This window comes from Dermacentor albipictus, chromosome 2, assembly GCF_038994185.2.
Source record: "Dermacentor albipictus isolate Rhodes 1998 colony chromosome 2, USDA_Dalb.pri_finalv2, whole genome shotgun sequence".
Classification (NCBI taxonomy): Eukaryota; Metazoa; Arthropoda; class Arachnida; order Ixodida; family Ixodidae; genus Dermacentor; species Dermacentor albipictus.
Genome location: NC_091822.1, coordinates 184,886,262 through 184,910,225, shown reverse-complemented (window position 1 = coordinate 184,910,225; position 23,964 = coordinate 184,886,262). Strand labels below are relative to the sequence as shown.

General features: G+C 50.0%; 1 protein-coding gene and 1 long non-coding RNA gene across 8 annotated transcripts in view; one reads left to right on the top strand and one right to left on the bottom strand.

Moving 5' to 3' along the window:
• The window catches only part of LOC135920141 (uncharacterized), a 303,939-nt gene that overhangs the window by 20,262 nt on the left and 259,713 nt on the right, over positions 1-23,964 (top strand). The window lies entirely within an intron of this gene.
• The window catches only part of LOC135920108 (polyhomeotic-like protein 1), a 239,557-nt gene that overhangs the window by 60,253 nt on the left and 155,340 nt on the right, over positions 1-23,964 (bottom strand). For all 6 annotated transcript variants that reach the window (XM_065454249.2, XM_065454239.2, XM_065454219.2 and 3 more), the window contains exon 3: positions 3,277-3,490. The gene's annotated coding sequence lies outside the window, so the exon portion shown is untranslated. The remainder of the gene's footprint in view (positions 1-3,276; positions 3,491-23,964) is intronic.

Below are 23,964 nucleotides of genomic sequence, written 5' to 3'. Positions count from 1 at the left end.
CTGCACGTCCCCCACCCCGCGTAATATACGGCGCCGGCGAGATTGGCGCGCGGCGCCAAAGCAGGTGCCGAGGGGAGCGGGAATTCCGCGAAGATGGTTAACGTATATAGGGCGGCTACAGTGCGATCTGCAAGCTTCGTTTGCAACCCGATCTAGGTCGTATTACAGTAACCGTGTCACGTGAGGACTTCTTTCAAGGGCTATTGAGTCGGTGGCCTTCGCGATTCTCAAACACTGTATCGAACTCGACTGAGTTGTGTGGCTGCTATAGATATACGTACACTGCAAGTCCCATATTATAACCGTTGAGATGTTGCAAAAAACGCTCACACCAAGCGCCCCTATCGCCAGCGATGATAGTGCCTCAACGATACAGCATGCGTACCTTGAAGTCAACCTAAATACATTGAACTCGCATATCCAATGTCATTGAGTGGCCGTGTTCCACCCCCAACCCCCTCTCTGCAGCCACATAGATCGGTGCCACCGGTACGGGAAACATCTACAGTGCCTTGATCCCACGGGACCATCGTGTTCCGATTCTTGTCACTCCGCAACCGCGCGATACTGGGGTACACATGCAGCCGATGTCGCAGTATATTTGTATACGCGACATCGACATTCGTCATTAAGAAAATTAAGAAAATAAATTTCGACTTCACGTTTGTCTATTTTGATGAGCACATAGCGAATGAAACTCGGACATTGGGAGTGGCAACGTGGGCTTGGTTGGTGATTTGTATTGTAAAGTATCAACACATGGTGATGATCGAGGTGTAGTGCAACACGTGCAGGGACACGGATACCAGGAACGACACGAAGAAACCCGTTTCTACTTCGCTGTGTCGGCAAGACGGATCGCGTCGTAAAATGTCGGATGTTTTGCCTTCCCGTCGCAACCCGTTCAACGTCTCCACTCCGCCCTACACACCCACCGCGGTTGTTTAGTGGCTATGGTGTTGGGCTGCTAGCACGAGGTCGCTGGATCGAATCCAGGCCACCCTACCAATTCGCATTTCGCTGGTTCGATGGCAGCGAAATGCGAAAACATCCGTGTGATTAGATTTAGGTACAGGTTAAAGAACCCCAGGGGGTCCAAATTTACGGAGTCCCCCACTACGGCGTACGCCTAATAACCAGATCTTAGTTTTGGCACGTAAAGCGCAATAATTTTTTTTTTTTTTTTGCCTACCATGCACAGCGAGGACTGTAACGAGTCGCTCGCCGAACACGCTTTACTATAAAACCAAAACTGTGCCACACTCCAACATCGCGTTTCGTGTCGACTGAGGGAAGGGCATCCGCGCCCAAGCGAATGAAGAAGTGCCCCAGTTGGGCGGTCGCCCCTTCCGTTCGCCGGCACGCAGCGTAGCGGCCGTCGCTCGCCGACTGCAGTGCCTGCACCGTGCGGTGGTCCGCGCCGGGGAGGATCTGAGTCACGCGCAGCCGCCGCCGTTCGTTACGTAGCTATGGAAACCCCTCTTCCTCCTCCTCCTCTGGAGATCCGAAGAGAGAGGAGCTCCTCGCTCGATTTCCTTCCTCCCCTGCACAAACCGTGGCTGCGCGCGTTTGTGTGTGTGCGTGTGTGCGTGTGTGTGTGTGTGCGTGTGTGCGTGTGTGTGTGTGTGTGTGTGTGTGTGTGTGTGTGTGTGTGTGTGTGTGTGTGTGTGTGTGTGTGTGTGTGTGTGTGTGTGTGTGTGTGTGTGTGTGTGTGTGTGTGTGGTCCAAAATATTCGCTGGCCACTGGATATTTTCCAGACCAGTAAACAACGGCGACAAGGGGCCGCGTTTTGTAACGGTCCATTTCATTTCCCAATATTTCTCGCCCCTTCACATTGGCTCGTACGAATTTGCGAATCCTCCCCCCCGCTAGAGCCAGAGTCGGACGCTTGGCAGGATGTGCAATACGTAACAAGAACTCTGTTGTATCAGATACGACAGAACAAATACGACCCGAGGTTACTTTTTTCGCCCAAGACGAAATGCGGCCCAAAATGACTGGCATTAGAACGCCACACTGAACTTCGCACGCAATGCTAATCAAATGGAATATAATAAAATTGAGTGATTCCTTCAATCTATCCAAACCATCCACGCACAGCACCCAAATGCCTTTTGTGCTCAGGCCGCAGCGCGAGCACGTCAGAATGACCACTGTCCACTGGGGCTGCAATAATTCGTTTCCATTGATTCCGTTCCTTCCTTATCACCCATCGCGACGAGTAGCCGATGCCGGCGATATACAGGGTGTTTCACATAGCTTGAGCCGCGCAAATGCTACGCAGCTGGACAGAACCAAGGTAATTACTTGTTTGCCGTCACTTGGAGATACTCAGATTATATTTCGCATTCCACCTAATTAAATAATTAGCCTTAATGAATGAATCAACTTCATTATTATATTTAGATGAAAAGTGTCAATGATAAAATAGTACGGCAACATGAAAAACTCCCGATACAGCTTTATGTTGCTCAATACGCGCTACATAGCTTCTTTCAGGCTCGGAAAAAAAAAAAAAACTTTATGTAGCACGTATTGAGCAACAGAAAGCTGTATCGGGAGTTTTCCATGCTGCTCCATAATTTTCTCATTGACACAATTCATCGAACTATAATATTTGAGAAGTTAAATAATTCATTACGATTAATTATCTAATTAGGCGGAATACAAAAAAATAATCTGAGTATTTCCAAGCGGCGGCAAACAACGGTACCTTGGTTCTATCCAACTACGTAGCATTTGCATATTTTGCAAAGCGTGGCTCAAGTTATGTGAAACACCCTGTATAGCACAGGCGTAGCGTCCTGTCCGCCACTGACGAAGGACGGAAAGAACGAAAAAACATAATGAAGAGAATCGTTACAAATACGGCTCCCGGGCATATCCAAGAAGTATGTCACCATCCGATTCCTTGGCAGCGGGAGTACTTTTCATGGAAAAAAGAAAAAGTAAGACGGTATACGTCTTAGCAGCGTCGGCCCTATATTCGTCGAGTCCTTGTACGCATACAATCGTAAACCCCATTGAGTGTGACCATTCGCAAGCCTCCCTTCCTGCTCTGCTGCATCACGAGTTGCGGCGATAAAATTAACTTTTGAAAATAATAAATGGCGGCACAATGAAACACGTGAAAAAGAAAAAAAAAGAGTGAGGCGAGAGGGGAAGCAGAGGGGGGGGGGGGAGTAGAGAGAAGACACGCCGAGTGATGGAACAACGGGGGCGAAGTGCTCTGGCGCGTATAAAATCTAGGCGGTGCTGCCCGAACCACCACTCACCAGGCTGTTGGCTCATAATCCTGGCGGGGTCCTGGGAAGCCTGCCCTTTTCTTTTTTTTTTTCTTCCGTCTCTCTCTCTCGCTCTCTTCTCGTCTTTTTCGATGCGGCACGCGCGAGCCCGCTGCACTGGTGTACAGCGGAGTGGCGCGGGGTATTTGGGCGTGCCCGGGCGCTTCGGCGATGCTCGTAGTGGTGTACAGTTGGTGGGATATCCCTGAGGAAGAGAAGAAAAGAGAGAGAGGCGCATTCAAGCGATTGGTCGGCTCTGTTCTCCCCGCGCTCAGCACACACGTAATGGACAAGCCAAGGATGTGTCAGCTGGGCGAAAAACAGCGCGCCGCATGAAAAAGCTCTAACGAAAAAAAAAGAACGAAGAATGAAATGAAAGGGGAAAGAAATAAGGGAACTAAGTGGAGAGGGCGTGCGCGTAGCAAGGACAACAAGTGATAAGGGAACGCAGAGAAGGGGGGGGGGGTAAGAAAAAAAAAGTGGCAAGTAACCGAGTGCGACGCCAATTTCAGGGCGGCGATTAAAAGGAAAGGGTAAATAAACAAGGTCGCTCTGGAAAGCGGGCCGCCCCTTCGCGGTCGTGCCGACCCATTTGTTGCGACAGTAGGTGGAAAGGGCCCGGTTCCGTGGAGCCGTCTTCCTCGTAAATGTTTACTTCGTGTTTTTTTTTTTTAACATGGATATCTGGACGACACACAGGAAAGCACAGATGTATGTAGCACTGAAGGCGTCCACCGGCGGCGAGGCAGGCGAATGTAGCATACAGCGTGATTTGGTGGTTTGAACGTGCAATGCTCACGTGACACACGCACAGGGACCGCCGACGCGTAGACGCGAAACGTACTCAGAGCCGACACGTGCTTGCGCGTCAGAGCGCCCCCGTGCGTAGTCACGTGAGCAACAGGCAACGGAAGTTACACCGTCAAGTCACGACTGTGACGCCACATCAACTTGACACAAACCAACCCCCGGCCCTTCACAGCACAGAAACACCTTGGCTCGACGCATATAATTACGCCGTATCCTCCTAACTGAGGAGAAAAGTGGCAGCAGGTTGGCTCTTCGGACGGAACAAAGCGTTCTGGAGTGCCGTTCCCGCCAGAGCGAAGTGACTAGCCATCACTGTGACAGTTCCACAAATGTACTACAGATGGCACGATATGCGAGTGCGTGGAAACCATTCGATCCGTCGAACGACTACCCACACATACACCCAGTCAGACATTAAAAAAAAAAAAAGAAATGGATTCCAAGTTCTTGCAAGTTCGTGACAAGTTGCAACAAGTTCCCACTGGTCACAACAGTCCCTAACAGCCATATTTACGAACATTTGTCCGACAGATTGGACGGCTCTGACGTACAGAAATATGAGTCAGACTATACGGAGCGGACAAGTGGCCGATCTGGTCGCCATCGCTCACGAGAAATGAATACAGGCCGTCGCCGCTATAACGCCACGCATGGTCACGCGCTCGTAACCAACAGATCTCGAACCTGCAGCCATAGACTGTACCGCTATAGCGGCAACGCCGGCGCAGTCAGCAGCCAGCCGCTCGGTCACTCGCGCAAGTGTCATTTCCACTTGTAAGTATTCATGCGTTCACTACTTCGCGTGGACTGGAACGCTTGGTATATATACAGAAGCCGCGATGGTGTGCCAAAATGACGCCCGCCGGTTTAGATAGTGAACTCGTCAAATCCGCCTCCTAGCTCGGCATTGCGTCGGAAACACACGTACACACAGCGCTCGCGTGTACGCGTCTTCCTTCTTGTGGTCGTCTGTTTGCGCTGTTACCTATATGTTTCAAGATGAACCAACACGTCCAAAAGTAAGGATTCATGACAGTCCAGGACTGTCCGAGACGCTGCATACGAAACACATTGGCTAAAAGCACCGCCTCGGGCAGTCCGGGACTGTCGTGGATGAGGCCCAATATCGTAAAAGTCGAATCGGTTTTAACTGCACGAGACTTCGAAGCTGGGTCAGTTCATGTTTGTTTAACTCAATGACCTATAGCTTAACATGGCGGACCACGCCGACGTAATACGAGGGACAAGAGACACAAACAGCGCCATAGCGTGCCCTGCTCGCATCTCTTGCGCCTTGTTATATCGCCGTCTTCGCTATTCGCCAGGTCATTTCAGGTTTGATTACGCTTCACATAGCATCGCTCCAGACTGCGAAATGTCAAGTTTCACGTAAAATTGTGCCGTGCAACACAAAAGAAGGCACATAATCTCCAACATACACGTAAAAAAACACATCGCGCTTCGTGCTGATAAGCAAATGTAACGCGCAGGGCTCGCAGCCTTTCAGGAGCCTGCGATAAAGCGCCGCGCTGGGAGAACAAAGCCGTAACGCGAAAGCGTGCTAACACGTGGGCACAACGCCACCGTGACGTAACACACAAAGGGAAGCATGAGCCGCGCGCATGAAATCTCGTCGACACCACAGCACGCCTCGGTCGATGCAGGATGAGAAGCAACCAACTGCCATTCCGCGAGATAAGGAGGCAAGCGTGCCACTTAAGTCGTTCGCTTATCTTTGTACACACCAGTCACGTCAGACCGCTACCAAAAAGGCAGAAAACAGAATACAAAGACAATGCGCGTAGATAGGCAGCGCATAAGCTGTTCGTGACATGGTCAGAGCCACGTTGGTCGGCTGCATTGTATAGTGAAATTAGATAACACGTAATTGTTCGCCAATATTTTGGTGCCTATAACTGCAGCTGAACTGTTCCTTGCTGCAGCCGCTTCTGCTGTAGTATTTGCTTTTACTTGTCGAAACTGGAAAAATGTGTAAACATCCTAAGTGCATAGCACAATCACTGAAGTGATAACACGGACAGCGCGATAGAAGAATACAACACTATAACACCACAGAATAGTAGTGATTGGGCTATTGCACGGCCATACGTAAGGGAAAACGGCCGCAAGGTTTCGGTATAGGCACTGTCCAGTAAAGAGCGATGTGCGTAGAGCGCGTGTTTATCATGCGCAGCCCCACTGCGTAGATGCGCTCGTTGCCGCAAAGCAGTGTAATGGGTAGCTCCTCTGCGATCGCTGAGGCTCTATGTGCAGTTAGTTCTTCGCAGCTAGAGAGTCCACACAAAATAGGTATACGTACTGGCAGCGCACCTTATGACGCTGTCAAAGATAAAAGGCTCTAAAGCTCCACACGGCGGGACGGGCAGCTTAAGGGAACAGGGTAGGCAAATTTTCCGAAAAAAATCGATTTTTTGTTTTTGTTTAATTTAAAATCTCTATTCTTTCCTTAACATGGCCCAGTGTTTCATTTGCGCGTACGCGAAATATTTACCTCAAAATCAACATTTTTCGAAACCTAGGCAGTATCCAGCCACGCCCCCTTTGACACATGCTCTGGATCTTTGCCTCTCCTAAACTGAAAAAAAAAATTTTTTTTTCACCGTCAATTTTTTTGTCACGTTTAGCGGAATGGCTGTCACTCATCTGGCAACAGTGAAAACCTAGCTAGCATATTTCACTTAGCCAAACAAATACTAAGACGCAGCTGGATTACTGGCAACGCGGGGCGTTTTGCTCGTGCTTTGGCGTGTTTTCGCGGACAATCGAATTTATTTATACTTTGAATCGAATTTATTTATACTTTGGTGCTGGTTTTTTAGTGGTAATACAATGACGAAGCCAAAGAAGTGCTTTAAAAAACGTCTCTTCCACGGAAACCGGCATAAGTCAACCTCCAATGACGCCAATTCTCCGCAACACAAACCAGGAGTGGGCACTGCGGCCACCAGATGAGCGTCTGCATTGAAGCTTTCGCGCTCGGCGGAACGCTCTAAGCAGAACGCGGGTGTTTCAGCAGCTCTCAAAGCCTTAGCTTCTCCAGATGTGTCGCCATGGAAAAACTCAGAACGCGGATGAGGCGTTCAACAAGATTGTATGGGAGCGCGCCCTGAAGAATGTCTTTCTTGGCCTCAACACGCTGAAAATAGCGACAATGGATGCTGTGCTAACTTTTATTGACCGCAGCATTGCTCGAGCCGACATTTTGAGGTCATTCGGAGTTTCTCCACGACGGTTCACAGTCCAGCGGTTGCGCGAAGTTGAGCGGCGGCGACTGTACTTTGCAGAGAGGGCTACACGACTGGTAACTAAGGAGGCCCAGAAGACAAGGCAGCTAGCACAGAAAAGAAGTGTTGACGATAGAGGGGGCTACCAGGCTGGTGGCTATTGAAAACATGCGCCAGAATTTGTTTCTATAGTCCTATATTGCAATAAAGCTCTTTCTTCCACTTCAAAGCCAATTATCTCAAAACACCGAATTTTGGTGCATTTGACCCTTTTTTTCAGAAACTACAAGGGCTATCGCGATAACATTTTCCAGATATTGAGCAAACATTACAGAAAGTCTACTGAACCAGGAGTTTAAATATTCTTGCAGGGGATTTTTGTTTACAGGCTATTTACTGCAGATTTTGGCTCTAAAATTTGGTGGGTCCAGTAAAAAAATTAAAACAAAAAATCTAATCGGTAAAAAGAAATAATCCTGGTTCAGTAACACTACCTAACATTGATGATTACAATGCCACCAAGATTATTTTTCTAACCCCAGCAGATCACGAGAAAAAGGGTCACGAACATAGCCAAAAATGCATGGCTAGAATAGGACCTACCCTGTCCCCTTAATCAGTCCGCAAATGAGCACGACGTGATTGAGCCGCAGGGAATCGCGCCGCAATTCAGCGGCTTCTTTGTGTGAGGCTGTGATTCGACGGCAGTGAATTACGTCATGCTCGTCCGCAGACAAGAGAAAAAAAACAGAAAAAAAAAGACACTCCATCCCGTCGTGTCAATCCAGCTAAACGCGGCGTCCATATACGCGTTTCACGGAGGCTCCAACATGACTGCATCAAGCATTCTGTAAGTCTGCTAAATTCAAGCATGCCAAGTAAGCCTGAGGTAATGCGCTATAAGGAAAATCGAGAGATGCAGAGCAGGAGCGGTTTATTATGTATAGTACATTTGGCTGTCCACAAACAACGCAATCCACAGGCGCCCAAACTTGATCCTAGTCGCTAGGTTCGGAGACCAGGTAACCGCTTGACTATTACAATAACAAACCCGCCCCGATTGGGCTGCAAAGCACGATGTCGCGGGATCGAATCCCGGCCACGGCGGCCGCATATCGATGGGGGGCGAAATGCGCAAACACCCGTGCACTTAGATTTAGGTGCACGCTAAGAACCGCATAAGTTGGTCCAAATTATTGCGGAGTCCCACACTATACGGCATGCCTCATACATCAGATGGTGGATTTGTGACGTAAAGCCCCATGATCTAACTTTTTTTTTTTTTACAGTGTCGTTAACACGCTAACCCCCAACCATACAAACCATTACCGGGACACGCGCCCGTGAGCTATAGAGCATGGGCAGATAGCAAAAGCAGAAACGGTGACCGTGTGCCTGAAACTTTTCAGTAAAATAGGGTCACGTCATAACGAGGGAACACGGTCAACAAAAGGCCATTCCCAGAGAGGTACGCCCGAGAAGCACGCTACTGTCTTGCAGTGTAGTGGCCTTTTATTCGTGCGTTGCTTTGGAACATTAAACAATGTCCATAAAAACGTGTATCGATACAATTTAAAAACATATTTGTCTCACAAAGATAATCGCCATCTGTCCTGCATGTATTTCCTTTCTCTAACGCTAAGCGCCCAGTACTTTCAGGTCACTGACGGAATGCGCGTTATCAGCGTCGCATAACGTTCTTGTCAGCAAAGCAGCGAGTGCAATTCTTTCTGGAAGGGAAACGCAGGCAACAATTATCACTGTGGGTCCAACATACACGTCATACAGTGTAAACTGGTGTTTAGAGTGTACCAACATACAATCTAAATAAAACAGCGCATAAACTGTTGCAAATTGTTGTAAACTGTCGTAAAGCGTCGTCTGCTGCCGGCCGGCGCGGCCAGGTGCTGAGAGCATAGAGTTTCCTACAAAAATTACTAGAGGGAACTCTGGCGCTGCAGTCGTTGTCCTACCATGGGAATGATGGGAAGTACATGGATTTGTCTGATCTTCGTGCTTATGGATTCAGACGTTCTTGTGGCTTTGTATATTACGCTATATAAATCTTATTGTCGTATATTTCAGCGCAATCTTTATTCTTCGAAGTGCAGAAGACGCCGGGAACGCGGACAATTGCTATTAATTGCAACGATTATGCTTGTCTATGTGCCCAAATCGAAACGCACCAAGCGTCTCAAAGCACTGGCATGCCCTCGATAAATTCATAAGGGCGTTTCACATAGCTTGTCGATACATGCATCTGTGGCTTAATGGTTTCGATATCAGGCTTCTGTACTAGAGTTCCTGTGTTCGAATTCTGCCATCGGGCAATTTTAATGATGTTTATTTAATTATTTATTACGCAATAAACTGTTTAAAATGACGAGTTTACAAAGTCACAAATCCGTTTGAAGCCAAAAAGGACGAAGTTTAAGCAAATCCATGTACTTCCCATAATTCCCATGCTGGGACAACCGCTCCCATTGTAGCTCACGTAGACACTAGCGCCAGAGTTCCCTCTAGTAATTTTGTAGGAAACTCTATATGGCTGAGAGCACGCGCTGCCAAGCAGACGTCATTTGTGGTTCTGGCGGGCGCAGGCTTGGTTCCGAGGCGCGGCCATCGCTCCACCATCCGCGTCAGCCTACGCCCCGTGATTGAGCCAGCACAAATCAAAGCCGCGACTCATTCCTGAAGACGCGCGCCTCACATGCCGCTCGTTGACGTCTGAGCTGTGTGCAAAATTTCTAAACGAACTTTTCAATATAGAAGTTATGCTGCGAGATATCTTCGACCACGCTTTGACTCTTCCTTGGGCTTTGGGGAGAGCCTTGCAATCCCCGACTCCGTCTAGCCAAAAAAGAAGCAAGCACATCTGGTGCAGCTTAGCTGTCTATGGGAGCTGCAAGTATGGTGGTTCAGTCGCCATGAAAATTGACGGGTAGCACTCAGATGCATCTAAACTGTCTTATTATTATTTGATTTTGTTTACTTATTTCTTAGTTTTTGCTTCGAAAGACTTCGTACGAGAATGAACCGCACAAAGGCGGCGCAATGGTCCTCGCTGCCATCGGCTCGCATCTGGTGCCACCAAAGACGGGGCGAAACGTCTTTGGGGCCCCGTCGAGCGAGGAGGCGGCGTTCCAGGAAGGAAGGCGCCGCCACCGGAAAGCGCGGAACGACGGGGGCGAGGCACGAGGCACCAAGGGAGCGGCGGAGTGCTCGGAACACGCATCCTTCCTTCCTTTCTACGCGCGGGCAGCAGCAGCGGTGGCATGCTGCAGCGGCGGCTCGTGCAGAAAGGGTCAGCGGAACGAATGTTCGCAGTTCGTCAACGCGAGAAGGATGGCTTGTCACGGTGGCACTTTGTTTGACGCTTGCTTGCAAGAAATAGAGGAGAAATGTGCTAGTCTCCCCCGGTGACTGCCCAGCGGACGGCTGACACCTGAACGTTGACCAGCAGCTAGGGGTACAGCGTGGTGGGGTAAAAAGTGGACAGAAATTGAAGGGAGTGTATGGAGAGAGAGAACCGCGCAAGAAGAAAGCAAAGATGTTTACAAAGGCAGTGGGAAGTCCTCGTCACTGTCATCGCCGAGGTTTTGCAGTGGTGCTGGTTCCTCCTTCCAACATTCCGCGGTGGCGCCCTTCCATTTATCGAGTCTGACTGTAGCAAGATCAGCTACACGGGTGCACTGCGCTAGAACTTTACCTTGTGCGTAAACGTAATAACTGGGACGAAATCGCCCAAACATCTCGCTTTCTGGACGTTCACTACGTCACTGGTGTTCGATTGGCGCTCCTGCTTCGCTGCGCTGGCTACCTGTGACGAAAGCGCGGCGCCAACGATTCACGAGAGCGCAAGCAAAAGTTCGGAAAGCGAGATGCTTGCGGGGTCCCGCCTCTGTGTTAGCGTTTGCGGAATAGTGGAAACGCGTACAGCAGCAGCAACGCTGCTAGCGACATCTGGTGACGGAGACGCTATACCAATAGAGTGCTTTAGTTGAGCGTGTTAACGCTCCACTAAGGAGCTAAGCGGAGCGGAAGCGCGAATGCGCATGCGCCGTCCGCTTAGCCGTAAGCGGGATAGCGGAGCGAGGAACACGGTCCGCTTAGAAGCTGCCTGAGCGGAGCGTGCCGCGCAGCACTTTGGCTAGCGTTGGCGTCAGAACGGATTGGATTGGATGCAGAAAGCAAGTGCGCTGGCTAACACGTGGCGTTTCCCAAGGCGGCGCTTTATTTACCATTGGATAAAATGGACCGGTAACGCATTACAAGCGCACGTCTAGATACTTCATGGAGAAATAAGTTATATATATATACATATATACGTTTTACTGTATAAGAGTGATCATAAAGTGTTTTTATTTTCTTTCATTACCCTGAATTTAGCCAGGGGGCGCACCGTAAAGACGCTCAACTAAAGCTCTATTGCGTACGCTAAAAAAATAGCGGATCGTCATTGCGCATGCGCTGAACGCTAAACGAAATAGCGGGTATAGCGGGCGTACGCAACGCAGACGAGTTAGCGTTAGCGTTTTTGCGGGGTGTGCGGAGCTTGCGGGAAACATGGCGGCGGTCCCGGCTGCCCACTTCGAATTGAATTTGGCGTTGCTTTTGTAAAATGCACTTCCTTTGTAGCAAATGACTGTGTAAACGGCTTTCGCTTAGTCTCAGGCCGCTTCGACGACAGAGTATTATGGTAAACCCCTGTGGTGTTTTCGAGATCGCTTCTCGTTTCGAACGAATCGAAGCCTAACGAAAGAAACATTCGAGATGTCAGCGCCACCTGTCGCTAAAGATGCGAAATAGCCGCAACGACGGCATATGGCCTCTGAGATCCGAAGATATCGCCGGCCAACTAAAATTGTAGAAAACGTGCGCTGCTTAGCGTACGCTATATTATAGCGTATAGCGTACGCTATACGCTGCGGACGCTAAACTAAAACTGCTTAATGTTTCAGTTACTTATCGTATTCTACTTAACTGCTGGTGCAAAGCGCTGGTAGCTTCACAATCGTTAACCTTCAGTCTTCCTTTACGATTTTCTTTTCGACGGAACACCCAGGCGACAAAAATGCTTTTCAAACGCATTGTAGTTCGACTAGGGATGTCGCTACCAGCCTTGCTACCGGAATCCACGGCTTCGGTAACCTGATAATCTGTAAACGGTAAGAAATTCACGGACGTGACTCCACGCAGAAACTACACGCGACAGAGAAGGAGAGAACCACGCAAGACGACTATTTCTTTTTATATTATTATTTTAGTCCCAGCAGTCAACTAGGCTTCTAATGGGGGCTCGTTCAGTTTATATGCCGAGAAAAACCACCAGAAGACGGAGGCGGTAGTGAACCATCGAAATCAAGGAATTCACGGTGAGCCATATGCACCACCTTCGCGACGAGTTTTGCAACGCCGCCGCGATAGATATCGTTACAGTGGTGGTCATTAGCAAAGTGAATGCTAGTTACGGTCGGAAGCGCATAGGTTTTCAATCTTTCGAAGTTTCTTTTTTTTTTCTTCTTGTTTCTTTAGCGTGACAGGATAAACATACGGGTGTTTGAAAATAACAAGACTGGACACCAGAAAGACGACTGAAGGGGCCGTACGGCTGCTTGACCGAAATTACTGTCCTCCTGCCAGCAAAGTCACCTGAATCCGCGTGATTCATTTCAACTTTGAGAGAACAACAGATACCCATAGGCATAATAGCACGACCGCACGTGGTGGCACAGATATGACTCTGCAATGTTAAACCACACTGCAGGATCGCAACCAGGGCAGGAGAAAAGAAAGAAAGAAGGAAGAAAAAAAAAGTAGGTTCGGATCCCCAACTTCTTGGTTTGAGAATTTGCCGAGCGATGGTCATGGAAACATCGAGGTGCTAAACCACTCGGCTCATTGAAAATTAAAATAGAAATGCAGAAAGATTAGAAATATCTATGTACACATAAACACAGCGCAACATAAACAGGAAGGAAAGTAAGACAGGCAGAGCGAGGGTGGGAGTACTAGGCGCGGAGTAGCGGGCGGTCCGGAATTCATTTCATTTTGCGCTCAGCCATCCATCCATCCATTCGCCCTCCAGTTCGTTCATTCATTTAAGGCGGCCGCCGGGCCCTTCTCGCGCGCTCCGCATTACATATACGAAAGAGAAGGATGACGGTGAAGGAGGAGGCTCGCCGAACGGTCGGTCATACAAGCAGCCCACGAGCACGAAAGCGCGTGCGTTGCCCGCGAGGGGGGGCACGACGCACGACAAATGCGCCTCCTCGCACGTAAGTACGTGCGTGGAGGGAAGACATATAAAGGGCTCAGCGTTCGGCGCTTACTATGGGCAGAAGCAAAGAAGAAAAGAAACACAAGGCATCAACGTACGACACAGAAACAAACGTTCGTGACATTGACGACGACGACAGGGCAGCGGCAACGGATGGCAGTGGAACGCGGCGTAGAGAGAGAGAGAGAGAGAGAGATGCATGTAGTATTTCTGGTGTGTACCGCGTTGCATTATAAAGTCAGCTGCAGGCAACGGCAAGAATGCGCACACCGAGATATCAGAAATAAGACGACGCGAAAAACGAAAGAAAGAAAGAAAGAAATAAAGAAAGAAAGAAAGAAAGAAAGAAAGAAAGAAAACGCACCAGCGCGAAGTATTTGATAATATAAGAAGGGAGTTGAGAAACGGAGAGTTAGGAGCTGTTGAGGATGAGGAGAAGGGCATAGGAATAGTGCAGCAGGAGTGGGGAGGACGCCTGGCCTGTCTCGCTTGATCAGAGCAAGCTGGGGAAGGGGCGAGCGAACGGGATCGGTTTTTGTTGCTGTTGCTGCTTCGCCTGTGCGGAGCCACGATGGAAGCGACGCGGGTAGGGGGGGGGGGTGCAGAAAGAGAGGAGGAGGAGGCCTGACGCTGCTGCTGCAAGTGCGCGGTGATGGATGGCTACAAAATGACGACGGAAGCAGCTTCCCACACGTGCGCGACGCGACAACAACGACAACGTCGCGGCTGCTTCCCGACATTACACTTGCCCCCGGGCTGGGCGGCGACCTCCCTCCCCTCTTTCCCTCACGCCATCCTATACACTAAAGATAGCGAAGGCTGAAAAGAGAGAGAGAGACAAACACGAACTCCAATGAATCGGGAACATTCGAACAGAACTCTGCGAAGTCCTCGACAAGAGACGTCGTGGACAAACAACAAGCGTGCGTGGTGTAATATATATATATATATATATATATATATATATATATATATATATATATATATATATATATATATATATATATATATATATATATATATATATATATATATATATATATATATATGACCAGAATAAAATGCAAGCAATGCAACGGAGGTCGATCTGCCAGTACGGCAACAATGACACCGACTTCAATGCAGCGCGCGGTGTCACCAGTGTTCTGCCTGTCCGCCAGCTTTTGTTCAAACATTTTTTTCCCGCTTTCTCTCTCTCTGTCTCTCTGCGTGTTATGGCGTCGCTTGACGTTCGCAGCCGGTGGTATTAATGGTGGCAGCGCACGAACGATTGGGTTTGTTTGTCGCGTCGCGCAGGCGTGGCGACAAGCGCGCCACGAACGGACAGTCGAGCCGTGGCCTGCGATAGCGCCATGGATACCACCAGCGCCGACGTTCTGGGAAATCACAACAGTCCAGTCCGCTCCTTTTTGTGTTTCCGAGTACTAAATGCGGGAATGCCGACCTGCACGCACGTGAACGCGAAGCTTAGGTAGCGTGTTTTTCCCGCATTTCGCCGTGAATGATCTCTTATTTTGAAACAAGAGGCTCTGGCCCGAAGAAGCAGAAGCTGCAAAGAACAAATGTGACGTATGGGTGGTTATCAATATGTTAGGCTCATTGTGGTGTTGTTAGGTGCCACACAATGAGCAGGACGGACAACGGCGCTCTTCCTGTGTGTGTGTGTGTGTGTGTGTGTGTGTGTGTGTGTGTGTGTGTGTGTGTGTGTGTGTGTGTGTGTGTGCGCGCGCGCGCGTGTGTGTGTGTGTGTGTGCGTGTGCGTGTGTGCGTGCGTGTGTGCGTGTGTGTGTGTGTGTGTGTGTGTGTGTGTGTGTGTGTGTGTGTGTGTGTGTGTGTGTGTGTGTGTGTGTGTGTGTGTGTGTGTGTGTGTGTGTGTGTGTGTGCGCGCGCGCTCCTAGGTTTCTATATGTCGCAAGTCGCAACATGTCGCAAGTTCAGGTCGCTTAGTCGTGTCCGAATCTACTCAATCTCTTGCACCAAGGGACAGTACGCCAGGCTTTCTGGTTCGACTATGTATGAAGAGCTAGCTGACTGGACTCCCGGCGAATGTACTCCGCAGCATTCGAAAAACGGCAAGAAACTGAGATGCAGCGTTCAAGTGAGCTAAAGGCTCCCTCTACATTTCCAATTTTGGCTCGAACATTTTTGACAGCAGGGTGCGACATCTCTTTACACGGATAGATTCAACATGGTCATTTACGCATACAAAAGGTGGAAAATGATGAATATATAAAGGAAAAATAATGCAAACGGTGCTGTCGACCGCGCTTATGAAATATCGCAGCTGGTCCCCGTATATGCGTCAGAACTGCTAGTGTCACGGTGCGACGGATTTAAAAGAGTAATCAATGCTACAAATATTATTAGTGAGCCACATACCGTCCTGCTTCGCTCTCTTTCTGTTCTGTCAGAGCTCATAGTTTACAACTTCTCCTGGCTCCTTACTCGACGTAGGAGCAACGTTTGAATGCAGGAGATGCAACGTATATTCCAACCCATTCTTACCATTCGTACAGGAGGTACAACTGTAGCACAACAAAGGCGTTGCATCTTTCCGCGTTCACGTTGTTTGCACGAGGGCGAACCGGCCCTAAAGCATAAGCAATGTGTAGTTGGCCGGCTCTTTCGATTTTTCAACCTAACCTAACGTGAATTAAAACGCAGGGCTCTTTCAGAAGCGCTCTCACTTGTGCGCGCTTTGCCTCCATATCTTTCCCTTCACAGCCACCAAAAGTCCTCCGCGATTATAACCGTTATCGTGATCAGCCACTGTCCATTCTCAGGAACCGCTCCGGCGTACGAACTGCTTCGCGAATACGGGCCTGTTTTCCAGCCTACAGGATCAGTAGTCTCTCACCTCAATACAAAAAAAAAGAAGCAGTCTCTCTCTCTCTCTCTCTCTCTCTCTCTCTCTCTCTCTCTCTCTGCGATTGAGTTGGGAGCCCAAGTTTTTCTAGGTCCGCCCTTCGGAAACAGTGCGTGGAATCGGTAGCCGAGTTGCTGGAGTATATAGCATTGGTCAGATAGGCTAACGTAAGGACCGAAGTGGAAAACTGGCACGCTCGCCACATTATGTACGCCATGCAAGCTATATATAGCGTTCGACAAAAAAATAACCGCTCGCGGCGCTTTCGCGACTCGCATAGCAGCAACGTGCTAAACCCGCACGTTCCCGCTCTTCTCGTTCCCATCTCTTAGTCCCGTTAAGATATCATCGAGCGGCGCGCCATCCTTCCCCTAACCCTGTTTCTGCAGCGTTAAATCAAGCTGGTCAATAGCGCAGCACGAAGTATAGCCATGTGTGCCTGCCTCGGGGAGCGCGGCATAATAGGCCAACTAACTGGCCGCCGTCAAACGAAGCCGATACGCTTGCATTCAGAGGCCGACTTCTCTCGATACGGCCTCGGGCGCGCCGGCAACGCAGCCTCGTGGCGGCGATCGGCGGAGCCGATTTCGGCCGGTGTGCTATAGATTGCCGATCGGCCCGTCGTGTCGGGGACAAACGTGGGAAGACCAAACCGTAAAACAGCGGCAGACACCCCCTCCTTCAAGGCCCGTCTGTATGGCGCGTGCCCCAGAAGAAGACGACCGTGGAAGGGGTGTACGCGATAGGCGAGGTGGGGATACTATAGTGTGTCTGGCAAGGCAGCGGAAAGAGAGAAGAAAAAGGTATACTAGATATCGTAGCGGAAAGTGGCGGCCGAAGGAACGCTGATTAGAAGAGAGTCACTATAAAGGGAAGAGCGCGCGCGGGAGGAAGGGGGGGGGGGGGGGGATTGCTGTTAGAGATGGGCACAGCGATTCGAATTCGGCGCAAGCTCTCCGCGAATCGACAAAAGCTACAGAGCAAGTCGCGGCCCCGCAAAGACCTCCCCCTTCTCGACCGGACTGACGTTTGTAAGCGTGTGGGTGTTTGTGCATCTGTGTGCGTGCGTGAGGTCGCGTCCCGCGCAGATCTAATATAAAACCGGCCCGCCGGCCTCCACTCCGAGCCGAGCCGTATTCTCCTTTCCTGTGGCGGCGAGACGATGAATAGTCGGCCTGCCCCTTGACGAGGGCTTAGCCTATCAGTGGCGGCGCACGTGCCCGGAGTGCCGATGGCCCAGACAAGGCGCGCCGAAGCGCCGGGCGGCCGCAGTACACGCCAGCGAGAAGCACGCGCTGGGCTTCGAGCAGCGGAGCTTTGCGGATCGGCTTTGCCAGACGAAGCCCCGAAGACCGCATTCGGCACCGCAATAGTGTTTCGGCGGGTCGCCAGGGAGGGTGCTTGGGCTGGGCGCTGTAGGTGAGGCGGGTGACGGGAGGAGGCAATCATCCGTAATGCTTCCTTTAGACGTCGGGTATAATGGTCCGAGAGGAAACACCGTTGCAGCGGACGTCGGCCCTGCACCCGCTGTGCCACGAGGCTGTTGTGTACTGCATCTGGCAGACGGCAAAAGTCGACAGTCTTCGGAATTGCGGCGCTCGCTTCCCGATCGTGTATACCAGGGCCTGCACTCACACAACCTCTCAGGCTAGAATTGCTTGCAAGAAAAAAAGAATTTTCAACCGACCCTGATGCTGAACGTATTATCAACGAATGCAGTCGGCCAACGAAGACGAGCAGTTGCGAACGAAAAGCCTCGCGAATTCGGGCCCAGCAGAATCGTGCGAGTCGTGGGCGGCGAGCACTCGCGTGTAACGGCGTGTGCGACGTCTACGTGAACGTAAGGGCGAGTGCGGGTGGACGAGAGTGCGAATGCGAATTAGTACCCGTGAGTGTCTCGGGTACATTACGCGAGTTCCCTATAAGCCAAGCAGGTGTTCGGGCCGACATGATTTGTAGCTTTGGCGTGCGCTATTGCTTGGTGCCGAGAGGAGGGTGTACGAACGCGTGGCTGGACGGCGTCTGAATAACTGTACCGCGAGATGAGTCTAGCGCGTCTTATCTTTTATAGCGCACGTTCGTGGCCTCGCTGATAGCTATACGGTGGTTATCAGCTCGCGACAAGCGCGGTTATACATGCGCACGAGTTCGGAGCCACAGACCGCCTGTACGAAGAGTCGCTTTCGAGGCTTATGCCAGCGAGCAGCGATTATGAGGTCGTACCGCGGCGGCTCGTTTAAATGTACCGACCGGTCTGCGATAAGCGCTTATCGATGCAACGCTTATCGCTACAGCTCGTGTATACTTGCCTTTGTGATCAGGCATGCACAGTTGAGCGAGGCATGGAACAGAAAATGATAAGGCGTAACGTCGAGTGACACATAGGCGTCAGTATATATCTTATAGAAGCAAACAAGCGCAGCCGATCTCTGGTTTATATTAAAGGATATAAGTCGAGCTGGACAGGTCACTCGATGGACAGATAACGGTAGCCTTTTAATAAGTATCAGAATGCGTGCCAGGAATCGGGGTCGACTGGGGCACACATTGAAATTAGCAGCAAGCATATGATAAAAGTCGGCTGACGCAAGGTGGGGGTAAATGAATATCGCCGGAAGAAGCCTTCGTCCTGAAGTGCTCAGATAAGGGCCGATGAGGATGAACACTTCGCCTGAAGGGCTACCCCTGGTGGGCATACCTCATGCTGGCGGTCGCATGCATTCACACCACGTCACACTGTTGCAGAAAAGACTAACGATATCCGCATGCAGCCGGATATTCACATGAACATCACTGCCGCCATTCTTGTTCTTTCTCAAAGAAAAAAAAAGAAAGCCTCATTACATTCCCATTGTAAAGATGAAGAGTCCCGGACCTTTCCACGATGCTTCGCAGCATCGCATTACTCCTGATAACAACGTGCGGGCGTGCTACAGGGACGTGCATGATAGAGGCTCCCTTTCTGGAAACTCTGCATGCCAGCAAGAGATCAGCCGAGCAGTAAAACATCGCGCCTTCCTTTCTTTCAGACAAGGCACGCGCTTGCGGCAAGCGAGGCATCAAAATGAGCTCTGGTATAACAGGACACATATCCTCGCTTCGCGTGAGACCAGCTTTGTAAAAAAAAAAAAAAAAGGAGACACAAAGAAGCGAGTCGCGGAAGATGGGCTTCGTGCGACCACCTCAATCTCCATACGCGCTCATGTGCCGCCGCTGTCGCGATGTGAAAACGGTGGGACTACTTCTCCGCGCGATAACCGCGTACCCGTACAACTACAAAGTGGGCAGAACGCCGACTCCGTGCTCTGCGGAGACTCCGCGATACACGACCACGTAGCAGGATGAGATAAACGGCAAGCAGCGGATCGCGAGATGGTCCCGTACTGTTGCTCTCAGCGGGGGGGAAAAAAAAGAAAAAAGGCAAGTCACATAGTATGTGCGCACTGATACGCTATCCAATGGGAGAGAGAGATCGAGAGAGAGAGAGAGACGTCGCGGCAACGACAAGCGCCGAGAGAACAGAGCAGCGCCAAGAAAGAGAGCCAGCTAGACGCAACAACGCAACGCGCCCGTGCGCGACCCGTAATCTTTTTCGCTTGCGCCAGTTTATTTTGGTCCCGCACCGAGCGCGCGCGTGACGAGGAAGAAGAAGAGGCGGCAACGGCGGTGCTCGTTTAGTCCACTTCACGCATGGCGGGGCCCGGATAACACTCCTTTAATTGGTTTATAATTACGAGAACAATCGAAAATGAGACGCCGCCTTCTCGGTATTCGCTCAACCACTCTCTTCCCCCTTCGTCCTCCAGGCCTCGCCGGTCTCTGCGTCTTTTCACCCCCTCCTCGCCTCCTGCTCGGCCTCTGTCCGATCCCCCCCTCCCCCTCACGTCGACTGCCCCGCCATCGGGCCTGTTTTACTTCCTGGTGTGGATGAGAGACGGTCGCTCGCCCGTGATTCCAGTAGGCTGGTTTGCCCGGTTGGGTACATGTTATCATTGTTATTATTATTATTTTTTTTTCATCTTCAGCTGTTTGCCTTTGAGACAGTTTACAAAGAGCCAGCTCCCCGCGGCGTGGCGCGGCCGACGAGCTTATTTACGCTACGCCATTGTTAGCGAGAAAATGTCGACGAGCAACCGTCTTCCCTCTCCGTCCCTTATCGCCGTCGGATTAATTCGTAACGCAAGGCTACCCGTCGGGGTCTCCCTCCGCCCGACGCACAGTGCGCGCTGGAAAACGCGCCGCCACGCTCGGTTGTTGTCGCTATAGGGCTCCGGTGCGCACAACCGGAGGGAGATACCGATTATCACGCGGTCCATAGATGGGTGGCTTTAACATACTGCCGGGCGTTGACCTCTGGTCACGAAAGCCAGGCCAGACGGCTCAAGTTGCACCCCTGCTAAGCACCGTCGGAGACGCACTTTGTTACGTTGCACGTCTTGCGTTATCATTGCGGTAAATATCATTACTGGCATGCATACTTTCAGATATATATATTTTTTAGAACTATAACCTGTTCGTATGCACCTCCTGTGATAGTCCGGATAAATAACCTCCACTGCCACGAGTTCTTCGAGCTCGCTGGGTGACGTTTAGCAGTAGCCCGAGGAATTTCGTAACGAATTCGAAGTGTAAGTGAACGCAGCAAGGGGTCCCACGTTTGAATCAGAACAACGAACAACACATTCATTTCAGTAAAGCGAGGCAGTAAAGCAGTAAAGCGGTTTGATTCGTTTTGTAATGCGCTGACCGAAACTGAGTACGGCTACTAAAGCTCAAGGACATGCCAGGCAGGACTAGAAGGCGCCTACTCATCGTGTCTGGTGTGTCCTTCTATGAGTTTCACTCAGCGCATTACTAAACGAATCAAACCGATTTACCACCTACGGCATTTTCTTACGTTTGTTTGATTCCTTATAAACCTTATATGATCAGCAAAACGCACGCGATTGATGGAATCAAAAGAGTTAACGCAAGAATGCTACCTAGATGTGACATAAGACGAAGACCGATACTCTCAGACGCGTTTTATTTACGATTCGAAGCTTCTGGGAAAGCATCCAATCAGCACATAAGCTGACAAAGTTCTGAGCACGCTGATGTGCCCACGAGAGCCTCACATCTGCGCAGACACTGTGATAAAAGATCGTACGAATGCATGTTTTACATAAGAAAAAAGAAAGCAGGAGAGGTTAGGGGCATAGTCAAGACACAAAGCGAAGCAATCTCAGGAAAACTGTGGCGCCAATGAAACATAGATCGCTGTGCGAATGTACAACCTTTACCACAACAGGAAGACCTTCGTTACAAGCTGTATATGTCCCGGATATCATTTCCCGAAATAGCGAAAAAAGAAAGACAAATAAAAGGAAAACAATGTACAGCAGTCACAATTAATGGGGTGGGGGTGGGGAATGGGGAGCCAAAGCCACGCGATAAGGATTTCCAGTCGTTATGCCATCACGAAAACGGCCACCACCAACCTCAACATCAAAAAGAACGCGATACGCGTAATCGCATAAGCGGTAACAAGATGATGGTCTCTTTCGAAAAGGGGAGAAATAAATAAAGAACTATGAATAAAAAAAGATTGCGCAAAGGCCATGGGCTGAGTAGAGTGAGCGCGCGAAAGACGACTCCATGCATCCGTAGACGAGGCACGTGCTTGCATATGCATAGGAGGAGGCTCGCATAATGTACGGAAAGCTTGAAGCGCGCACAACGATAGTACAGAAGGCACGGAAACACTAGAGCTTCAATCGAGATCGTGTGTTCGTCGCGCAACCACCAGAAAATACAGAATTATTGAACGAAATGTAAAAGAATACATGCCGCCCACTTTTCTTTTTGTTACCTCCCTGCTCCCCCCCCCCCCCGTTTTCTTCTTTCTCTCTCTCTCTCTCTCTCTCTCTCTCTCTCTTTTTTTTTTTTTTTTACAACGGGGTGAAGCGAGGAGACAGGAGGAGCTAAGGTTAGGATCTCTAGCCCCACCAAATTTGCATAATAAAAGACCGCGCTTGCACGTTTCTCTCTCCTTCCCGTGTGTGCCCCATGCCCCGCGAAGCAGAAACCGATGACCCGTCACTCTTATTTCTCCCTTCTATATCCAGCTCTCCCAGCACCCCGGCCCTCTTGCTCCCCATCGTCGCAGTGTTCCTCTGTCTCCTTTTCATCTGCACGAGAACCCCGCCATAGCCTTCCATTTCTGTCTTTCCTTCCTTGTTTTTCATTTTCTTTCTTTCTTTCAAATGCTGCATTGTCCCTAGCCTCTCCCCAGGAGTTTTCTTTGCAAACTGACCGCGCACGGTGAAACTGAAAGGCGAACAAAAAGACGCTCTGCCATCACGGCACGGCTGCCCATAGTTCCGTCGCTTTCCACAATTTGTCCTTCAATTGCGAGTCCTTCACCTCTTTCTTAAATATATAACATTTCCTAAGAGAAACAGAAGCTGATATGAAACGAGTGTTACACTCGAATTCTCCTAACAGGTGGACGCTATAACGCTGCGCGTAAGTGGCATAAAACCGTGCATAAGAAGAACGAAATAAGTTCGCCGCTTTGTTTCTTCCGAGCACTAAACTGCTAGGGCTGTGTGCTAGAAGCTCAGCTCGAAGTTGTCGCGCCTGGGCAACAGTTTCGAAACGCAATGATTCCATATGCCAATTGTGAGAAAAATAAACTTGGTCAAAAACTTTAGTAACGAGGTGGGTATGAAAGCTCAGATGCGCTACTTAGAGTGAAGCAGAAGTTTGGCTTCTGTTGGATTTCTTTTCGTTTTATTAGCCCACTGAAAACACTAAACCGGCTCACTGCCTTGTAGCAAGGTGTTCGTTATCTTACGGGCCCAGCCAGCGCGCATATGAACAAACAAACGATACACGTGGACCTTGGCTCGGCCTAATCCCAAGCAGACAGCCTGTTTCCCTGTTCGACCGCATCGTTTATCACCGCGTTATCATCCTCATTCCGAAGTCGGGCACGAAACGGCATAACCAACCTGCCTCGCGCGAAACTGAAAAGCGGGGGCACTTCTGAACCACGTCACGAACAGGAGGAAGAATGGAGACATAAACGAAGATAGAGAGAACAGATAACGAAAAAAAAGAAGAAGAAAAGAAAGCGAACGAGAAAAACCTGAAGTAAAGCATGAAGGAGCGACGCCGCGAGCGCCGAACACGAGCTGATCGCCTAACGCGATATGACCACGTCCAAACGAGCGCACACACGCACGCATGTGTGCATAAACAAGAAGTCGCCGGCCTAACGCTCCTCGTATTACAAAGTTACGCTTCATCAATCGCGCTCGTGTCTCGTCGGCTGCGAGAACCGCCACTCACAACCTAATGGGACCCACTCAACGCAGCACACGGCGGCAGACTTTCCAGGAGTTGTTCGTTTGCATCCGTGACACTGTCATTGGGCTACTCTTCCACGTAGCTCTTTCTTTCTGCTTTCTTCTCTTCTTTTTTTTTCTGTATAC